The sequence below is a fragment of the Perissodus microlepis genome, chromosome 17, assembly GCF_051167445.1.
Source record: "Perissodus microlepis isolate ML-2025 ecotype Zambia chromosome 17, ASM5116744v1, whole genome shotgun sequence".
NCBI lineage: Eukaryota > Metazoa > Chordata > Actinopteri > Cichliformes > Cichlidae > Perissodus > Perissodus microlepis.
The window spans coordinates 30,418,066-30,440,735 of NC_140477.1; the positions used below are offsets into that span (position 1 = coordinate 30,418,066).

Consider the following 22,670-nt stretch of genomic DNA (forward strand, 5'->3'; position numbering starts at 1 on the left):
TTAACAGAAAAGTTATCAATAGTTATTTACTTATTACAGCTACATCCACTTCTGTCGTGCCTAGGCTGCTCACTAGGGCTGGGTATCATCACTGATTCCTATAATCCATTCGATTCCGGTTTTCAAAGTCCCGATTCGATTCAACTTAGCCTCAGACAGTCAGAAATATTATAATTCTGATCATTTATCAGTACTGATACATGTGAGACTTCATCAGAATTGTGAACATCACAGCAGATGCCTTTGTGTGAAAGTAACTGAGAATAAAACACAGAAAAACATGAAGGAGATTTTTCTGGTCTGGCTTTTTATAGCAGATAACCTTAAAAATATTCTACAATATTCTGCATATAAAGTTTAAATTACTTCAGTATTGAACAACAGAAATTAGGCTTTCTTGTCCGAGGTCATTTAAGTGAAAAAAAGAAAAGAAAAAGACAGCAGCCGACAGCACTGTAAACAACGGTAGACTGGTGGGTAATAAGCGAATGAATAATACAGAAAACAGATTTGAGACGGGAAACTGTTCTTGAAGTACAGAGAGAGATAGAGAGAGAGCTAGCTGTGCATGGAGTGTGATTTTAATAGTCGTGGAAGCAAAACAGCAAAATTCATGACGACATTGATCAAATGTGAAGCGCAGTTTGCTGCTTCTTTTGCTGCTGGCTCGGCGAATTTTGGTTGGAGAGAGACAAAACCTGCAGCTCAGAATCAGCGCAAAAAGACGTAAACACAGAGCGGACCCGACGCAGAATCGCCGAGCTCCGACAGCGTGTCCGTCTGCGGGCCGTCGGGTGAGAAAGCCGAGAAAGACAAAGCTGATTCTGATGCGTCGGGTCCGTTCTGTGTTTACGTCTTTGTGTGGAATCCGTGTACCTGCTCTCATCTGCTGTTTGGTTGTTGTTGAAATAGTTTTGTGAGCTTTAATCTGAGAATCTGGCGTTTCTGGCAAAACACAGTTATATTTAAGTCGATTCAGGATTTAATGAATCGATATCGCTTTATTCAAGCTACTCACCTCTCTCTTCCACCTGCACTTTCACCTGGACCACGGCCAATCAGAGAGGTCCCGCCCCTGACTATCTCTGATTGGTTTAGTCCACGATAGGGGCATAATGTGTGTCTGTTGTTGACCACAGGGAAGGTTGCAGAATTTTTTTTTTTTTTTTGCTACCTGAACAGTTGGTCGCACAGGTGCAACCAAATACTTTTTTTTTTAGTCGCACCACTGAAAAATTTGGTCGCATTTGCGACCAAATTGGTCGCACTCTAGAGCCCTGGTTTATATCTACAATGTAGAAAGTAGTAAAAATAAAGAAAAACCATGAAATGAGAAGCTGTTTCCAAACTTGTCTAGTAGTGTATGTGTGAGAGAGAAAATATATTGGGATAAGTTCACAAAGCCTCTTGTTAAGTCTAAATTCTATATTACTGTATACATAACACAAGCATTATGAAAGATGCAGCATTCGGTTAACTTTAGAAGTTTGTAACCTTGAGAAAGAGGGTCGAAGACAGCATCTAACGTGGAGCATGACACGGCTTGTTTAACTTTGTTTTGTAAAGTCTGTAATCTCTCAAGTGGTCAGCTGGACACCTTGGATACATGAGAAACACGGCTGCTTGATTGTGTTATCACACTTTCCTGTGTGCTGCTGTGTGGTCTGAACAGTTTTGCAATTCAGTCAAACATTTAAAGAATGTGTTGTTGTTTTTTGTGGAAATTACAGCCCACATCTGGGTTTTTATTGTTTTTGTTTTCTGCCAGATCGGTTCTTTCTTGAGTTTCTGCCAAAGTAATTCCACATATTTGCCTTTCTGTAGGTGACCAGGTGATCTGATATCAACGACACAGTTTAATTCTTTAAAATGGAGAGTAAGTGTCTGATTTAAAGCTCATGAGAATACTGCTTTATCAGAGGGTTAAGACACAAATGAGTGCATGTGTTTTTCACTCAGGTGAGGATGATCTGGATATTCTGACTGCGCTGCTGGCTGAGAGCGAGGGTATTGGTGAAGAACAAGAAAGCCAGGAGCAGGCGGACGATCTGGACGGGCTGTTTGACGAGGAAAATGACGAGGAGTACAAAGAGGGCGTCGAGGAGGAAGAGCGCAATGTGGACGAGATGTTGGAGCTCTTTGGAGATGTGGATGACATCAAACAAGAGGAGAAGGACAAAGAATCAGAGGGTGACCGTGAGAACCTGAACAAGTCGAAAGAGGATTTACAAGGTTTGTTGATGTACAGTGGAGTTTAGTGGAGCTACATGCTGAGCCTGTGTTGTCAGCTTACTTTTGTTATGCATTTTTTCTTCTTCAGAGGAGTTGAGGTGGATGAAGGAGCAGATGGAGAGGTTGCAGCAGCAGCTGGAGGCCAGCCAGAAAGTCTGTCCCGTCAGCCTCTTCAGCTAAGACTTCAGGAAAAAACTCACCAAGTGTCACACCAGTGAGACCCAAACCTGCACCTAACCAGCCACTAACACACAGAAGACACCAGCAGGTAAAGAAAACAGTGATGCCAATTCCCTCTGTACCGCTCAAGCACATTGTACTGCATCTAACCTTCTCTCTGTGCGACTGTAGTAAAGCAGTTTGTCTTGTCTATAGTTTTGTTATAGCTATAACCCACCTCATGTTTCATGAATGCTTTCTTCTTCTTTTTTCCATCCTTCCAGCAGCGTCTTCATCCACTCCAGTGAGAGCAGGAAGCCTCAAGCTCCAGGAGTCCTCTGAGTTTTCTTCTCAGCTCAGCTTTGCTGACTCATTTCAAAAGCAAACCGAGAGTGGCTCACCAACCTAGACCCAGCACATCACTGGGTAAAACTCCAGTTTTTCCTTAAACAAAGTGATTGTGTCGCCACACACGTTAGAGTGATGCATGTATGTTCTGTGTCTGAGTTTTTCTTGGCTGTGCTCCTCTCAGAAAGCAAAGGACCACTGGTAGAGATAAAGATCGGCAGCTCCTTCAAGCCCATAGAGAGCACCAGCACAGCTCCTGATGCTCTGCGCTCACCTTCAGCGTCCCATAGCAGACCTGCAGAAGCTGCGTCAGCAGTGCAGCCTAAAGTTCCTTCTTATCCATCTCTTCCCAAAGACCTGGCTCTTGAGAAATATTCAGGACTGCGGCTCAGGTCAGAGCACTGAAGTGATGACAAGTTGTCAGTTGAATTAGGTTTTCTTGTTTTGTTTTTTCCCATTCCTGTGTTTTTAAGTCTTTGGCTCAGTTCTGTTTGTCTCCTCAGAAAACCATGTGTTTCTTCTAGCGAGATGGACCGTAAGATGGCTGACCGCCATCTGATTCGACTGTCACAGTTACCGGAGCGTATGGCTCGGGAGAAGCTGGAAGACAGTGACTGGGTGACGTTTGCTATGCTGGTCAATAAAGCCACGCCTCAAAGCAACAGCAGTGTAAGTCAGACCTTGTGGACTTTGTTTGTTCAGCATCAGTGACAGTTTCATAGAAAAATATACAAAAGAAATGAATAGAAATTTTTGCAAAAGAGTACTTAAGGATGAGTTTTCTGGGTTTTAATCCAGCCTTTAGGGATGACTTTGAACAGAAGTAGGATTGTTCTGCATATACAGGAGGCAAAGAATTTTTGGTGTTTAATATATTTGGAGTTAATTAAACCAAACTATTTCAGTATTGCTTGCATATGAGGATTTGTTTTATTTATTTATTTTTCCCTGAGGAAGTCAAAAACTTTCCTGGTAGCACTAAGAAGATATTTCTGTGCGGATGATAAATACATTTATCCTGTAATATTCCTGATTGAGCACTTTCTTCTCTGCAGGGCAAAACCTTTAGCATCTGGAAACTCAATGACCTCCATAACCTGGAAGTGTTTGTGTCTCTGTTTCTGTTTGGTGAAGTTCACAAAGAGCACTGGAAGACTGAGACGGGCACAGTAGTCGGACTCCTCAACCCAAACCCCATGAAGCAGAAAGAAGGATATGACGGGGTGAGCAGAAAGTCTGAAATGAATCTAATGTGGAGTCTGAGGAAAAATTATTTTCTCATTCTCAGTGATTTTGTACTTTAAAATCAGCTCCCAGTAGGAAAGACAGTCGGATATGTTGAATATTGGACACACTTGAGGCCTCCACTTAAATGTTTCTTGAGGGTCTGAGGCTCAAACCTTTTTCTTGCCTTTATGCCTTTAAATTAACATTTACACCTAATGATAAACAGATCCTCAGTCCATCTATTAATGGCACTGTGATATTAAAGGTTTGACAATGTTACATTTTACTGCAAAATGTAACTCATATGTCTAAACTTTATCTTATTGGATAAAACAGATACTGGCAAAGTCTAACTTTGAGGATACAATTTGCAATTGAAAAAAGGTGATAAAAGGCAATAATGCACAATAGTCTACACCAGGGGTGTCAAACTCAAATACACAGTGGGCCAAAATTCAAAACTGGAACAAAGTCGCGGGCTAACGTTAATATTTATTGAAATATATTTATTTCTCCAGATATAAGAATGAATCTTTTCTTATGGACTCAAACACATTTTGCCAAAAAACTGAATATGGAACAAGCAAAGCTTAATACTAAACAATATATATATTAGCTGTATAATACCAGTAGGCCAGCTCTGATAGTAATTTGGTATGGCTTCGCGGGCTAAATGTAATTAGGCTGCGGGCCAGAGTTTGACACCTATGGTCTACACACTGCATTATTAAAGTATCGTGATTGAAATGATGGTATCGTATCATGGGCTGTCTGGTGAGTCCCACCTCTAGTAGCTAACACCCATCATGTACGTCTGTAGTTTTTTGTACTGTAAGCTGATTTCCTTCCCAGAACATAAAACCTTGTGTTGAATGTGTGCAGGTGAGCCTGACGGTGGTGCTGCTGATGGGTGAAGCTCAGGACTACGGTACCTGCAAGGGTGTGAAGAGGAACGGAGAGCCATGCTCGCAGATAGTTAACATGGTTAGTCTGTTCTATCGTGTTTTCTGTACCTATATGATTATCCTGTTGCCTTAAACTTCCATCTCCTCCACAGTATGAGTGCCCATACTGCCAGTATCATGTCAAGGCCCAGTATAAGAAGATGAGCTCAAAAAGGGCCGAGCTGCAATCATCGTTTTCCGGAAGAGCGCCCAGTAAAGTCATGGGGAAGGGGAAGGCAGGTGGCCTGAGAGAGCGGATTTGTCAGGACTGTGACTGTGGTAGGTCACATCAGCAACAATGATGAGATCTACTACAGGGGTGAAGTTAACCATCTGGCAGAGTGGTGCAGCTACAACAACCTGTCCCTGAATGTGGAGAAGACCAACAGCGACTCTACTTCCTCTGCAAACTGAGAAGTGCAAGAAATTCAACCCCCATTATGAGCACCTTCTACAGGGGCACAATTAAGAGTATCCTCACCAACTGCATCACTGTGTGGTGTGACTCCTACACTGGGTCCTGCAGGAAAAAAATGACAACGGGTAGTGAGAGCAGCGGAGAGGATTGTGGGGACCTCTCTTGCCTCCCTCCCCAGGAGATCTACTGCGCCTGCCTCATCCGGAAGGTCCTCTCCATTACAGGTGACTCCACTCATCCCTTCAACAGCTTCTTCAGTTTGCTGCCATCAGGAAGGATACTGAAGAGCCTCCGGGCCAGAACCCGCAGACTGAGAGACAGCTTCGTCCATCAGGCTGTCAGGAATGATGGAATCGAGATGAATCGAGAAGGGGGGTCCAAGGGTACATCTTTCGCCATCTTACAATGCTGTGATTGCAGCCATTCCCCAACTCTCTGTGAATGGTACTCATGGCCATTCGAGCATCTGTGTCTTTGATTAATAGTCGTTGATCAATGGTCATAAGAATTTGCATACTAACAATCATGGAACTAAACCCCCAGCCCATTGTTCATTCAGTGGTGCTAGTTTCCTTTGCTGTGCAAATGTACTGTTTATAAGGTTGGGGAAACCTGCAGTCAGCTGAGACTGAAGATGTCACTTGGATGAGTGACAAAACGTTTCTCCTACTGAAAATGTCCGGATGAACAGAATCAACCTTTTGGAATTTACTTACCTGGATGATTGAGCACGCATCAGGATATTATTTTATTAATATTTTTGAAATGATAGCAGCACAAACGAAAATTTTTGCAGCACAAACGTAGCACAAACGTTTGATACCACTTTTGTTGGATTTGAAGAAGGTGGGGGGGCCAACTTCACTCACATCGCAGGAATAAGTAGTAGGATTTAAGAGTGTAATAACAGACTGAAACAGAAGATGGCAGCACTGGATGTACAAGGATGCCAGGTGCCGTTAAACCCCGAAGAAGAAGCTGTGTCCCAGAATTCATAGCGCGGCCCTGCTCAGTTTCCAACAACGGCGGCAGCTAGTTAGTTTTAATATTACTCTTATTATTCTTTCTGGGTCACAAAATAAACGTTTGACATATTTTCAGGCCAAAATGTAGCTGTGTAAACCTCAAATATCTGCTCAGTTTATCAAGACACCGCATATTTTCAAAAGCGCTCCGACGTTTTCAGAGACGTCTGTTACCCACCAGCTCGATAGCTAGCAGGGGTTAAAGGCTCACTAGAGCCGGTGAGAACACCGGACTCCCGGCCAATCGTTTTCAAACCCACCGCCGTCTTTCGCTACTCAGGTTAAACGTGATATATAAGTCACTCAGACAACTTAAAACTGTTATTGGTTGGCTTTTTTCAGTATTTTATTTGTTCCTGAGTAAATCGGTTTGGCTGAGATTAAAGTTATAGTTTTTACACAGCTGAATAAACGTCAAGCAGACAACTGATTATCAGAAGTGTGAGATCCTCGAGAATTTACTCCGGTGTCCTGTTATATTTTAGATAGCAAGGAGCAGACGGCTGAGTTTATTAAACTTCACCGAAACAATCTGCAGATTTCATTAAAATTTAATAAACTATCATCTTGTCTTACGTCCTGTTCTGCAAACGCGATGTAGATGCCAACAACAGCTCGAGCTCATTTAATTTGGGTGAGAATCAGGCGAAGATCAAGGAAATCGGTAAAAACTTTATATTACCCACCATTTGTTATGGATCGTCTTAAATTTCAATTTGTTAGATCATAACATAAACAATTTAAAGTCACTTTCGATTTTTATGAACGCATCAAAACTGGAAATAAAACGCCGCTTGTGTTGACAAATGCACTGAGTCTGTCCCATATGAATCAATGAAATGCTGACAGTGTAGATGGCTTCACTCTCAGGAGGTGAGACCAGTTTTGACATGAAACACACACACACACACATGTTTAAAATAAGAGAAGCTTCTTCTTAATTGTTTTTCACTATCATTTTTTTTTTTCAGTTTCAATACCAGATTTTTCAGTACATTTATTTCAGTTACAATATTTTTTTTCGGTTTCAATATTTTTTTCGGTTTCATTTCAAGGTGGCATCGCTCTGATCCCATACACTCTAACTGCATTTAAGAAAACAAACCGTAGAAATCGTTGTTTTTCTCTTTTGTAATTGATGATTATTCAGTGAATATACTGCGCTGCTTCCTTTTATTGCGTCACACATTGCTTTAAGTTTTTCAGTGTCCAGTTATTTTTTACTGTTGTTTAAATTCACTGTATGTTTGACCCTGTAGACTGTTTGATGGACTGCTTGTCTTCCTGTTTGTAACTGCTGCCTGTTTTTTAATAAAGATTTGGATTTCTGACTTTAACACAGCCTCTGCGTGTCCTCCCTTTGTCCTCTTCCTCTTTGAATGTGTTGCATGTGTCACAGATTCATTTTATTAACAGCTTTCCCACAGTCAGTTGCATCAGCATTCATTCACAGCACATTGCAGAAGGATTCAGATTAATACAGTGATCTTATAGTCAGAATTATCCTGACAGACTGCCACTGTAAATTATCTTTCATCAGGTAAATTTTAAAGTTCAGAATTTCAAAGCAGGCGTTATGAAAAATCATACTGGCATTAGGACTGTAACAATATGTACTTTCAAAGTTTTTTAATTATGTTAGAATATTGGAAGACAATCAACTTTTAGTGTTTTCTGCATATTAATTATACTGAAATAGAGATGGTGACCCTAACTGTACAGAAGCACTAAACAACTGACAATCTAACAAACATTATTGGCCCCAACCATCATGCACAGTGAGTCTGATCCTATGCTGTGAGAGTCTGACAAGCATGTTTGTGGTCAGTTTGGAAGAAATAATATCACAATGTTGATCTTTTTTTTTTTCAATATTCCTTCTCTTTTACAACATAAACTGTGATCAAAGCTACTTATGTTCACAGCATGTAATAATACTGACAGTCCAGGGCATTGTGGCTTGTTGAGCTAGGGTTAGGGTTAGCAATTCAGACATATGTAATCAATATTACTCTTGCTGGACATAACAAACGCCTAGGAATTTGTATTATAATTAATGCAATATTCATATTCAGTATCAGTCATTTTATATTATAACCACGTATCCACCCAGGCTCATGGTGGGGCAGGGCTCTGTCCTGGGATGCTTGAGTGAAAGGTAATGTACACCCTGACCAGGTATCCAGTCTGTCACAGTTGTTTTCAATATTTGGTTAAAAAATATGAGTGAAAACAAAATTCCAACTAGGATTCTTGCATATGATGGATGAAGTCTGTCTTTGACTGTATTGTCCAGCTGATCCATCAAACCCCCAGCAGGTGAACCTTATTCATGACATAACACAGTAACAATGTAAAAAATTAAACAGCAACAGTCTAAATTCAAAGTGCATTCTAAACTCCTCTTCAATAAATTATATGGATGTGCAGTGAGTCATTCAGGACTGTAAAACGTGAACTACAGAATCCAGAGTCTTCATCATTAAATCTGTGGTTGCTTCATTTTTCTATCCTATAACAGATACTTTAAAGGTTTTAGTAAAGTTGCATTCTCATGGTGAGGCAAAGTGCTTTATGTGTGTGTGTGTGTGCGTGTCATGAACGGCTATAAAATGCCTTTAATTACAGAACAAAGCGGGGTTTGAGTTCGAGTTACGGCTGACTGTGGCTACTTCTAAACGGAACGCAGCCTTCCTACAGCGGACAGCTACTAACAGGAATCGGACGCACAGTCCACCCTAGTCCACAGCAACCACCATAGCAACAGCCTAGCATGACCTTAAAAACATATTCTGTCTTCATAACTATCAAAAACGTGAAATGATTTGCAAAGCGTGAAAGTGTTACAGCTGCAGAGAGCTATGGCGGTATCTTTGGAAGCTGTTTACATAGCTAATATTATACGATGTAACCATGGAGACAGTCAGTCACGTGAGCTAACGGTGCACGTTTACTACAGTGAATAAGGTGATTGTGTGCACAGCATCCACACGCTGCACAGGGAAAAACATTACTTCAATATTGTTTTATATTTATGTATATTTGCCTTCTGTTGACCATCACCTCAGGTTCACCATTACAGTTTCAGCATAAAAATGCACACCGTCTAAATATGAACACATTCAAAAAAATCATGTCTCAGAAATAAGCACAGCTGTTCATGTTTTTCATTATAGTTTTATTTGTAAGAAAATTGTGAACTTCATATTGTGTATCTAATCAAAGAACATTTGACAAGTCTGAGCCATTCCTTTGCCCTATGAGAGCTGGAATAAATATATATCCTGACAGTTACAGTTGCGCAAACTTCAGTGAAATGTTGAAACAGTAGACAGGTAGAAATGGGATCAGATTAATCTTTGCTTAGTCAGATACCCCCTGTGTTCAGTCCATCGTATTAAAAATCAAACAATAGCACGATCCGTGTGATTTTGCATCCATTTCCAAATTGCAGTCAAGCAGCCCAGTCTCATAAATAGGTAACAGAAATGTCTCTAATGTAGACGTGTACAGTGTAGTGTAAGCATTAAAAGATCAGAAAGGAAACTCTAACATTTATGTGAAATTAATTTTCATAAAAAATGAACAGGTTCTTTATAGATTTAAAAGAAAGAATCTGAAAACAACACTTTTTTGGTCTAAGTGGTCAAAGTAGAAAACAGAATTGATGTTCAAGAACAAACCGTAGCTGCACTAATATTACACATCTCGATTGTTGTGGTGAACAGACATGTTGCTTTTAAAACCACATGCAGTGTGTGACCATGACTGTTCACTGAGACCATGAACGCCACTTCGCTGAAGCATTCTTCTTCTTGCCATCAAAATGGAAGCAGACAGAGCACGAGCTGCTTTGATCTACTGAAAGGAAAAAGCAGAACATATGAGCTGAAACCAGTCAGCTGAAACCATTAAGATAGAAACAATCGTTCAATGCAGTGTCTCAGGTGGCTTAGCCTGTTACAACTGTTGATACAAGCTAAATACAGTTAAAACACAGTGTCGGGGAACTCCAATGTGGGAACTAGTCGCTTTAGGATTGTAGTCATTTAACCTTCATCCATTCATTCATTTAATTCAGGAGGAAGAAATGTCAGGTTGGTGCAGGCTGGATAGATGCATTTGGTCCCATGCTGTCTTTAACTAAATGACTTGGTTTACTTTATGGCTGGGCTGTATGTGGGCTTATATCATGTTATTTGGGCAGGAGTACCTGTCCCCTGTTAGGCTTAGACAGTTTCTCCATAAGCAGAGCTTCTAACTCTTATAGCTTTTAGCACATCTGTAGCTGTGCAGGCTGACAGCTTTTTGATGGCTCTTTTTACCCCACACTGGTTGTGAGTGTGTAAATTACCCCCACTAGTTCTTTTGGGTTGCAGTTCACTTGGGAGGAAGAGGTGGGTCTGTCAGGACTAGATGAATAACAATTATCTGGGATACGTAACTTTCATAATGCATGCATATATCTCTATCAATTAAACCTGGCCTGAGGGCTGCCATTTTTTACATTCAGTTATTTCTCTTAGAACTGTTGGATCTAAATAATGAATGTGTTACAGTTAAAGTGAAACACTGGTCAGTGTAAATGGCTCATTGGGGCATAGAAACCTTTAAATTAAATACCATCACCTGATATCGAGTGTCAAACAATATCAAAGCTGTAAAAGCTGGTTACAGTCAGAATTTATAAAACTATGATTGTAAATAAATTCAAACTAGTGAGTTTTTCTCTTTGTGTTGAATATCAACACTGTGACTTCTTAGACTCTAAGCTTTACTTCAGCACAACCAGTTGTAGAAGCCGTCACTCCAAATGTCTTTTGATAACAAGAAAAAAATACCTTTTCAGTACACGGCCTGAAGTTCTTCTCCAAACATCTTCTGCCATCGGCTTTGTCTGCTGGTTTGAAGACAATAAACCACAAAAAGATGATTTAGTCACTTTGTCTGCATCATGCAGAGTGAATAGCCGTCGTTATACCTCTCATGTGTCAGTAGGATTGTACTGTACAGCATCTCAGAAGAAGAAGGATCTGGATTTTTTTGATTTCCAATCCAGTTAAACTATTAAGGATTAAGCAACAGTGCTCATCTTTGCTCTTCTGAAATCTGTGTTAAACAACAACAAACATAAATTAGTAACAAAAATACAGCTGAGTAGAGGCTTTACAAACCACCAGCAGCCATAATACTAAATTTTAATCTTCAACCTGTTTTTAACACAGAAAAGTCCTACAGTCAATGCAGCCTGACTCAATCCTAGATGCTCAGCACACAGAGAGACACAGAGGTACTTTTTAAAGTTTAGTGTTAACCTGAGTCACTGATCATTTACAGCATTACAGAGTCTGGCAGTCTTTGCATGATGTCCACGTCACTGTAAGTTTCTAGCTGACTCTCAGGTGTGACAGGTGTGCCAGCAGGAAAGAGTAATAATAACCTGCATCCTGAGGTTTGTCATGCAGGATTAAAGGAGCCAGGCTTTGTTCGCACAGCTAGGATTGTATTTTACACTGACCCTGGGTCAGTATAAGTATCATACAGTTTAAACGAAGCACTGAAACTTGCACATATTCATTACAGATGCACTGAAGCTAATCGGGATATTTACTGTCAATCTGTGGCTGCGATTAATCACTTTCTTGGAAACTTTATTAACTAGTAACTTCATTAGTCATGAGAGAAGCTAATATTTCTGTCCTAACATCGTTTAAACAGTAACAGCTTTACTACAATATAAGCTAACGCTTACACTGTAACTTTAAGCTAGCACCATAAAGACGGTAAAAAACGTCTACAAATGCATCTTAAAGCTGATATATTAGCACTCGTTGTATTGCTAACATAACCACATTAACATTATTGACACTCGCTGACTTTTAATAGTCATTCTATAAATGCTGTCCGTTTAAATGGCCATACCTGTAAATACTGCTGTATCCACCGGATTCCAGCCAGAGTGGATTCTGGAGTCTTCCCACGCTCCTGTTAGCGATCCTCCATCTGGATGGATGATAACAACCTTCTGAACAATCTAGCAGGTGGAGATGGCCCATATCTATGGGACTGATTTCTGCTTATAACGCCTGATGGACTGAACACATCCGAAGCAGGTGAATAAAGTCACCCACTCGCTAGCTGTGCCATTACCCAGCATACACCTCTCCCTCCATAAATGCAATAAACGATACAAAAGTAATAGCCTATAATTAATTTCTCTGCTGTATCTGCTGTTTCTCAGGTAGTTTCTTACATGGTATAATTTATTGTGTTCTATATACGTCACTGCAATGTGATTTCGGAAATGTATAAATATACGGACAACAGGCTCTTCTGCGGCAATCTCTTGTCGCCAATAAACAACGTTTAGGAAGCTCTATAGTATTCAATAAGAGGACCCTGCACGTCAATTCTCGACGCGAGGGGGGTACCCTGCACGTCGATAAGTGAAGCAGAGGGAGCCTGACCATGCGTCACACATTTGACGAGCTGGGAGTGAGAACGTGTTGTTCAAGCAGGTGGCTCCGAAGGGGTTGCTAAGCAACAGTTTAGTTGATTTTATTGAAGTGGGCGGTGCCAATCTGACGTTCGGCTGACACAGATGAAAGGACAGCGTGATGTCACAGAAGAGATTTGTTAAGAGGGTGGCTCCTTACATCTTAAAAAAATCCTTAAATAGGCAAGAAAGTTGTATGGTTCAACCATTTACTTGGCACCTTTAGCATCAAAAGCTATGAACAGAAGTTCAAACCCTGTCTTCAACAAAATGAATCTAAATTCTCAACAAAGAGACACAGATTTAAACACAATGGAAGAAACAATGGAACATGACATAGGTAGAAGAGCGTCTCTAAATTCTGAAACAAATTCAAACACAATAGATCCGGAAGCGCATGTGGATTTTATAATCAGCTGTCTAATTAAACTGCTAACAGATATCCAGGACAGTTCTGCAGAAGGAGAAACCTCTTTGGAAAATTATGAAACCCCAAATAAATCCTCTGTTAAACTTGAAGCCTGCGGGCCACTGAAAAACCAGTGGGATGCAACAAAAGAAGAGGATAAGGCATGGCTGAAAAGACTTATTCAGGCTTTTATTTCGCAGCTTGCGAAGATATCAGAGTACGAGCCTTCCTATTCTCTCCAAAAACATCTTTTGGATTTAGTTGGGCCTCAACTCGAGGGAAATGATTTACCTTTAGGCCTAGAAAGACAGGAACATTTTTGCCAGTATTGCTAAATCACTTTGCACTAGTCTTAGTGAACGCAAATCGGGAGTTGATTTACTCGATTTAATTAATCCACAGAAACCTGGGACTGACAAAACAGTTGCCTTAGTATTCAAAAAAATTGTTTTGGCAGCAAATTATATCCATCCGTTAGAATTGTTTCAACAGAAAGAAAAATACAGATTTTTGGTGAAAATCTGTGTGTATGAACTTGTTTTGCAGGTTGTAAAAAAACTCAGGGAACGTCATCAGTGAGGAATTACTTTTAGCTATCTCCAACCGGCTTACTGCGAAAATCTGGGATGCAATCTAATATGACTTTTATAAAATGCCCTTAGCAAAATTCAAAAACTTCAACAAGGTGATTTTCAAGGCCCTGTGTAAAAGGTCGCCTGCAAAATCTATTCTGGAAAATATTCGATTTGATCCAGGCCTCGACGAAGTTGTTAAAATTTTCATAGACGAGGCAGCCAAAAAATTCGAGGTACGTCGATTTTTCGCATTCATTAGCAAAATGTTTTGCTGCACCAGGAGACAAAGCCCCAAGGAGGAATCTAAGGATGACTCTGATCCGGACCCGGAACAAAAAACAAAAACTGACAAACTGACAATCCCAAAACAGTGACATCTCACAGACTATTGACAGAATGGGAAAGGAACAAAACTACAGATTTTTAGTGGAAATCTGTATTATGGAACTTGTTATCCATGTTGTAAAAAAAAAATCAGGCTTTGTCATCAGTCTGGAAAACATTTCAGCTATCACCAACTGGCTGTCTACTAAAGTCTGGCCAAAAATCAGGCATGTATCTCATAAAATCCCCTTAAAGAAGTTTGAAAACTTACACAAGGCGATTTTCAAATTCCTATGTCAAAGGTGCAAAAATGCAAAAACAATTCTGCTATTGATGGTATCAAATCAGGATGTCATCAACAAAGAAATTGTTAACTTTTTCATGAAAAAGGCAGCCAAAAAATTAGTGATGGGATTTCCGGCTCGTTTTAGAGAACCGGCTCTTTCGCTTCGGCTCACTAAAAAGAGCCGGCTCTTTCGGCTCCGAACCAGCTCTCCAGGTTGTTTTGTTGCTTTAATTAATTTATTATTAACAATAATATAAAATTATGCACAAAAGGAATTACTAATATACAAAAAAAAGTGGTTTTATTTATATATGTTTATATATAAATATATGCGGTGGCCCCTAGAGACAAAACACGTACAAACTCCAAAAAGCACATACAAACTCCAAAACACATTTCTAGCATGAACTGAACTTCCAAAACAGAGCTACCTAGATCACTTAAATTACACAATTGAAAGCATGAAAGCATATGTGTATTGTTTATGTATTTATACACAAGCATTCATATATAGTCAAATAATAATAAAAAAAAAGATGTTCATTTACCTGTTATTACCACACACCAAATCCGGTCGTTGGTGCTTGCTGGCTTGTGTAGCCACTAGGTAACAAAAGTTCAACACTGCCCCTAGCATCCTGGAGCACTTCTGTTGTCTTTTGTACGTGTTTTGAGTTTTTATGTGCTTCTAAGTTTTTACGTGTTTTGGAGTTTGTACGTGCTTCGGAGTTTGTACGTGTTTTTACGTGTTTTGGAGTTTTTACGTGTTTTGGAGTTTGTACGTGCTTCAGGGTTCGTACGTGATTTGAAGTTTGTATGTGCTTTGTCTGTAGGGGCCACCATAAATATACTTTTATTTATTCACTCCACATAAAATGTAATAAATAAATCATATCATACCAAAATCAACTATTCACATTTCAACTTTTAATTATTTAAATTTTCAGCTTTTTCCTTTTACAAATTTAAAGTGAAACAACACAAAACACTGCAAACCACAACACAATTAAATATAAATTAAAATGTGAAAACAAAAAGAATATGCATATTCTCTGTCATATGGACCTGCATGAATAAACTTTCTGAATCCTTTATCATCTGCAACTGAAAATAGTTGTGGATGATTACTATACCTTTATAATGTGTCGTTGTTGTCCCTGGCTCTCTTTCTCTCTCTCTCCCTCCTGCTCTGTTCCTGTGCTACTGCTACCGCCCCTCCCCCCTCTTCCCAGCGTAAAGCACAAGGCTTGCATGCTGAGTGAAGCGGGAAAAAAGTGCCAGAGAGAGGGTGAGGGAAAGAAGAAAAAAAAACCCCCACGGCTCGCGATAAGGAGCCGGCTCGCGTCGTTCACGTCAAAGATCCGGCTCTAAGAGCCATTTCATTCGCAACCGACCCATCACTAGATCCTAGAATCGCCCCTGGTGAAGCATGACCCTGATGGTAAGCGCGTCATGGACAAAAGTAAAACAGTATGTCGGATGTGCCACGCAATGCTCAATTGGTGGGAACTAGTGCGTTAGCGCAGTTAGCTTGTTAACGTGTTGACGCTGTCCAGCCCCGCGGTAACTCGTTAACGGAGATTTGCCACGTTATGGCGTTAATGTCATTTTAACGAGATTAACGCTGACAGCACTAGTGAGAACACAATGAATATGACTGCACATTTACGCCGACATCATCCTAGTGCAAAGACAAGTGGAAGCAGACAAAAACAACAAGCATGCATGCTACAAACGTTACCCGAGTCATTTAGACAGCTGTTAGCACATGATTCTCCTTATGGGGACCTGATATGTTTAATATGCTGCTGAGAATATAGCCCAGAAGAAGCGTATAGTATAGCTTTTATTTTGGAAAGAGCCATTTCTCTGTAATAAACTCTCTTTTCCAAAGATGAGTGATTTCTCGATCAGATATAATTTTTTTTTTTTTAAATTTTGTTGTTTCAGCAACATTAAATTTAAAAACTGTACTTTTGAGTTAAAATATATATTTATAATTTTAATAAATGACAAATTAAAAAGGCATGAACATTTTTTGTATCGAAAAAATATCGAACCGTGACACCAAAGTATCGAACCGAACCGTGAATTTTGCGTATCGTTGCACCCCTAGTTTGTATGTATGTATCAGTTTGCTAGTGTAATCAAGGTCAAAACAGGTACAGTTCAAACAGATATCAGGGATTTTGGAAAGCTGTATCCGTCTTTAGATTACAAACAGAATGCTGTCTTAGAGCAGCCACATACGGTCTCCAAGAGCAAGTGGATAATCGCTGGAAAACACCCGCTGATCGTCTGAGAGGAGCAACTGACCAGCCAACAGGAGCAGCTACTTGTGGGGAAAATACACTTGAAGAACCACATTATGACAATTTACAACAAAATAATCTACAACATGTCTGATTTTCCATTCATTTTTTTATGTTTCATCAGTAAAAGACATGGTGTGAGAAAACAGCAGCATTATTAAGTGTTAAGAAAAATTCAACTGCTAGTGCTCTTTCGCTTCGGCTCACTAAAAAGAGCCGGCTCTTTTGGCTCCGAACCGGCTCTTCAGGTTGTTTTGTTGCTTTAATTAATTTATTATTAACAATAATATAAAATTATGCACAAAAGGAATTACTAATGTACAAAAAAAAGTGGTTTTATTTATATATGTTTATATATAAATATATGCGGTGGCCCCTAGAGACAAAACACGTACAAACTCCAAAAAGCACATACAAACTCCAAAACACATTTCTAGCATGAACTGAACTTCCAAAGCAGAGCTACCTAGATCACTTAAATTACACAATTGAGAGCATGAAAGCATATGTGTATTGTTTATGTATTTATACACAAGCATTCATATATAGTCAAATAATTAAAAAAAATTTACTTACACTTATTACCACACACCAAATCCGGTCGTTGGTACTTGCTGGCTTGTGTAGCCACTAGGTAACAAAAGCTTAACACTGCCCCTAGCATCCTGGAGCACTTCTGTTGTCTTTTGTACGTGTTTTGAGTTTTTATGTGTTTTGGAGTTTTTACGTGTTTTAGAGTTTTTACGTGCTTCAGAGTTCGTACGTGATTTGAAGTTTGTACGTGCTTTGTCTCTAGCAGGCACCATAAATATACTTTTATTTATTCACTCCACATAAAATATAATAAATAAATCATATAATACAAAAACCAACTATTTACATTTCAACTTTTAACTATTTAAATTTTCAGCTTTTTCCTTTTAACCCTTAGATGCACACGTGGGGTCAAAAATGACCCCACGGGTTGTTTTTCTTCAAAATCTTTAAAATGAAAAGTTGTAATATATTCATATTCCAGGTACTCCTCATAAAATATGTTTGTAACATGAAGCCATTTCTATTTTTATTTATTTTTTCATTAATTAAAAAAAAAAAAAAATGCAATTTTTGTATATCACTACCCCACTCTTCCACAAGTGGGGTCAAAAATGACCCCAAGCAGTTCCTATGGAATATTCTATGAAACTTTCATTGTTAGCAACAAATAAAGAGGGTCTCGTACATTTACGAGCATTTAATTTCCTGGATTTAATGGTTTAAAAGTTTCTTAGGTCTTTGAACTTGATAATAAAATTGAGTCCATTATTAGCAAAAAGAATTTTTTTAAAAAAGGGCAAAAAAAAATGCTTAATAAATAATAATTGTTTTAAACTTAAGCTTTGTAATTGTAGCAATTTCATTATGTCTGTAATTTTTTATTTAGCCCCACAGTAGTAAAAGCCATAAATGGGAGTTAGATTTATTACTAGTATTTTACACAGCATTCAGCTATAGTAACATGTTCTGCATTTTCCTACTTCACCATGTGATCTGAACAGCTGCACTGTCTTAATAAATTAATAACCAAACATTTCTCAGTAACCAATAACTAGATGGAACAGCACAGTATCTAAGAGAGAGATCAGACAGTGTTTGAGCTAAAGAAGCTGTGTGTTTCTTTTGGGGGCTTTTTGCACACTGATCCACCACCGTTTTCCTATAGTACAACGCATATCTGGTAACATTACCGTAAACGTGACCAGTAGGGTCAGGTTCAGATCAGAAAACCGTTTCAGCTGCAGGCATCTACTGCTGTAATTTAAACAATCACCTCATACGCCTCATGTTTTACAGCCCTATAAGGTGAGCTTGCTACACTGCACATGAATCTCACATGACATGGCATGACTAGCTCATGTTCAAACATTTAAGATACTGTTCAGCCATTTTGTTTACTGGGTAGTGCATAATGGCCGAGTAACCTGAGTGGGAATCCAGTAAAGCCAAAAAAAGAATAATTTTTTTAAAGATAAGATAAGGTACCTTTATTAGTCCCACAAGGGGAAATTTCATGTTAATTAATTACAAATACCTTATAGGAAAACCTAAGAAGAGGTTGCAGAAGTACAGAAAAAAACTGCCGTGTACGTTACAGTATGTAAATTCAAAAACTGTAGAGAGAGAATGGCGGAATGAAAACAGAATAAGAAAAGATGAACTTTATTGAGTAGAATATAGGCAGTAAGAGTTTTGTAATTAACTTTTAATTATGTTTGCCAAAGACAATGACAGTAAATTAACCCAGTTCTACCTGCTAGCTAAAGATGTTATGCTTCTCCCCCTTAGGGACTAGTTAAAAGCGCTATACAAATACAGGCCATTTACCATTTATACCGTTTAGGACAACTATAGAAAGTTACTAAAATAATCATTGATGAAAACTTATCAAACTTTCAGTATTTAGCTTTGTCATAGTTTTCGATTCTTTGGTATCCTTTTGTCCTCCACGTTCTCAAACACCAGGGAGAGAAAAAGCCGCAACTGACGAAAGACCGCGAAGACTAGACGCTAGGCGGTGCAATCTGCTCCTCCCTCTTTTTAAACGAGCCAATAAGAGCTGCTCACATTAAAAACAACTTTATTTAAAAGTAATTTTACACCTGATACAAACATTTTAAAAGTCAAACAATACACAAGTTTAAAAGAAAAAAAATATTTTTAAGAGTTTTTTAAGCATAGGGATGGTTAATATGTTTAGAAAATTAATATATAATATTTGTCAAATAATTGTCACCCAAATCAACATCATAATAAAAATATAATTAATAAAATATATAATAATGATGATAAGGATAATAATAATAACAACAGAAACTGTTTAGCTAAAAGCTCTTCTAACATTAGACTGCTTTTGAAAAGTTTCAGTAGTGTCAAATACACCATAAGGACAAGGGAGTTACACAGTTGAAGTGTGACTGCTTGAAAGACCCCATTCCCTCTCCTACAGCCTGAGTGTCATCACGATCTTTCTTGTCTATTGGAGTATTGGGCATGACAATTGTTTTTCAGTTTTCGTATTAAACTGAATTCCAGGTTTTTAAAGATGTTAAATTGAATAACCTTGACATTATTGGTATTTTGGATATTAGTGATAAGTCTGGCACCAGGGCAATCTTCTGCTGTGCTGTGCAAGTTGACTGTTGTTTCCTGTGAAATATCAACTGGCATTTCCGTGTTGCGGTCAACTGTAGAGGTCTGTGCAAGTTAAGGAGCTGTCTCTGTCTCCATTGAGGCCACTGTTGTTGTGCTAGTGACAGCAGTGTCCTGGCAAAACATCATTTCTGCACCTGCCGACAGTGAGCATAGGGCAATGACATTATCTACAAAATTACACAGCCTTTGTACGCGCTATGGAGTTTTTATGTGTTTTGGAATTTTTACGTGTTTTGGGGTTTGTACGTGCTTTGTCTCTAGCAGGCACCATAAATATACTTTTATTTATTCACTCCACATAAAATATAATAAATAAATCATATAATACAAAAACCAACTATTTACATTTCAACTTTTAACGATTTAAATTACTCAGAATGAATTACAGTTACTCCACAACATGACAACACCACCTTCAGCTTCAGCAGCACTCCCTTTAAAGACTTGCCTCTGTTTAACTCCCCAAGAGAGCTTCTCACATCCGCTCCGTCCAGAGTGACCGGACCAGCAGAGTCGCCCACCGGATGCTTCACAAGTAGTTACTCCAGAAAGCTTATGTGGGGAGGAGGCGCACCAGCCAGTCCCTCAATCACAGAGGGCCTCGTCTCAGATACCTTGAACGACAACCTGAACAAGATATTATTGGATATTAGCTTATCTAGTCTTGATGATGATGACCTTGGTATGGCGAACATGAGCTGGTCTGAGTTGTTCCCTCAGCTGAAGTAGTCAGAGAGCCGACACAGACTCTATTGCTAACCAGTGTCACCTGTTTTTGAGGGGGGAAAGTGTAACATCGTTCTTTCTTTGAATTTCTTCACATATTTGGCCTCTTTGTGTTTTACGGTTTTCCTTTTTTGCTGTATTTGTCACGATCCTGGGTCTTATGACCCAGTGTTTTGAGTTTTAGTTCATTTTCATGTTTATAGAATGTTTAAGCTCATTAGGTCTCCTATGTTCATTTGCTTATTAGTTCCCCCTTGTGTTTCCAACCCATGTTAAGGCTCCCCTGCTCTTCATGTGTTTCATGTCTGTGTCTTACGTTGTCAAGTTCTGGTTGTCATGTCTGCGTCTCATTATGTTTCCTATTTTATTTTGAAGAGATCTTGTGTTTTTATATTATGGTTTATGTTTTGAGTCCTTTGTTGTACTGTTTCTTGTTTCCTTAGGTCTCAGTTATGGTTATCATAGGTTTAGTTCTTTGGCTTTGTAACATGGCTTCCCTGTGTTCCATTTTTGTGTCTACTGTGACGTTTTTGTACCATGTTTCAGGTTCCTATGTTCCGTCTCCCCAGTTGCTGTTAAGTTTACATGTCTAGAGTTCAGTCAGTATGTTTCCTGTTTTATTTTGAAGAGGTCTGGTGTTCCTGTGTTCATCGTGTTTAGTTTTACTCTTCCACTGTGACGTCGTTATGTTCATGTGTCAGCTGTTTCTCCATGTGTTCCCACTTCCCTCATTATCCTCCTGTATGTATTTAGTCCGTGTGCTCTCAGTCATTCTTTGTCAGGTCGTCTGCTCATCCATGTCACAACTTCAGGTATCTATGTCGGTTCACCATGTTTAAGGTTTTTTCATGTTTAGTTTTAGTTCACCCAGTTTAGGTTATTGTTTAGTTTCACCAATGCCCTTTTGTTTGTACCCTCTTTGCTAGCCTCAATAAACGGCTTGTTTTTTGTTAAATCCACGCCACGTTCAGTTTTTGGTCTGCATTTGAGTCCTCTTTTGCAAACACATATAGTCTGCCCCAGCCAGACTGTGACAGTATTTGTCTGTCTTCTTGAAGGACATGAATTCATTTCTTGAAGGAATTTATTATATGTGTCAATAATTAATTACATTTTAAATTAAATAAATAAATAAATGTGTCTTTAATAATTAACTAACCCTCTGGGTTTCTTCAAAATCACTATCCTTTCAGCTTGTTCTTGGCCAAAAGTGTCCATCAACAGATTAGGTGTATAATTTTTATTATTTTTTTGTGGGGTTTTTGTGCTATTTTTCTGCATACATTTTTAAACTAACATCAGTTCTTTTTATAAATATAAAAAAAACCATTACTTTTTACATTTTTAAACCTTGAAACACCAGTTTGTTTGTACAATGCACTTGTTGGAAGACAACCTCAAAACTCACTTTCATATATTTGCATTGCTACTGGATTTTCTTGTATTATTAATAGCAGAGTCTGGGACGTGTAATCAATTAACATCAACAGTGATTATTTTCTATTGTTATTTTTGTGCAGGGAAAGCGAAATAGAGCAAACTTTCTCTCAGCTTGTTCATTTGTAAGTATTCATGAACAGAGAAAATCATAAAATCCCATTTTCTTCCAAGTAATACATGCAACCTGATTTATTTTTAACCGTCACTGCAGCTACAATTATATCAATAATTAACAGTATCAATGATTTTTATGCGTTATTATATTTTTGCACAGTGACAGAAAAACAGAAAAACTCTCACTCGGCTTGTTCGTGGCCAAAAATGGCCAACCTGTTGTTTACATTCACAAAATGCTATAAAATTCAAATATATTAAAACATTTTTCTACTTTCATTGACTTGATTTTTTTAAATAAGAATCAGTTCTGGTCCTTAAAACCAAAATTTCATTCAAGTTCAGAATTTTAACCCTTTCAATACCAGTTAGATCACATAATTGTAATGATCTACAAAGAGATAAAACCATAAAATCCCTATTTTCTTTTTGCAAATATTACA

The 22,670-nt window shown here is 38.7% G+C and overlaps 1 pseudogene; it reads left to right on the forward strand.

Moving 5' to 3' along the window:
* Positions 1-1,869: 1,869 nt before the first annotated feature.
* On the forward strand, positions 1,870-16,745 carry LOC146369876 (protein MCM10 homolog; annotated as a pseudogene).
* Positions 16,746-22,670: the final 5,925 nt, after the last annotated feature.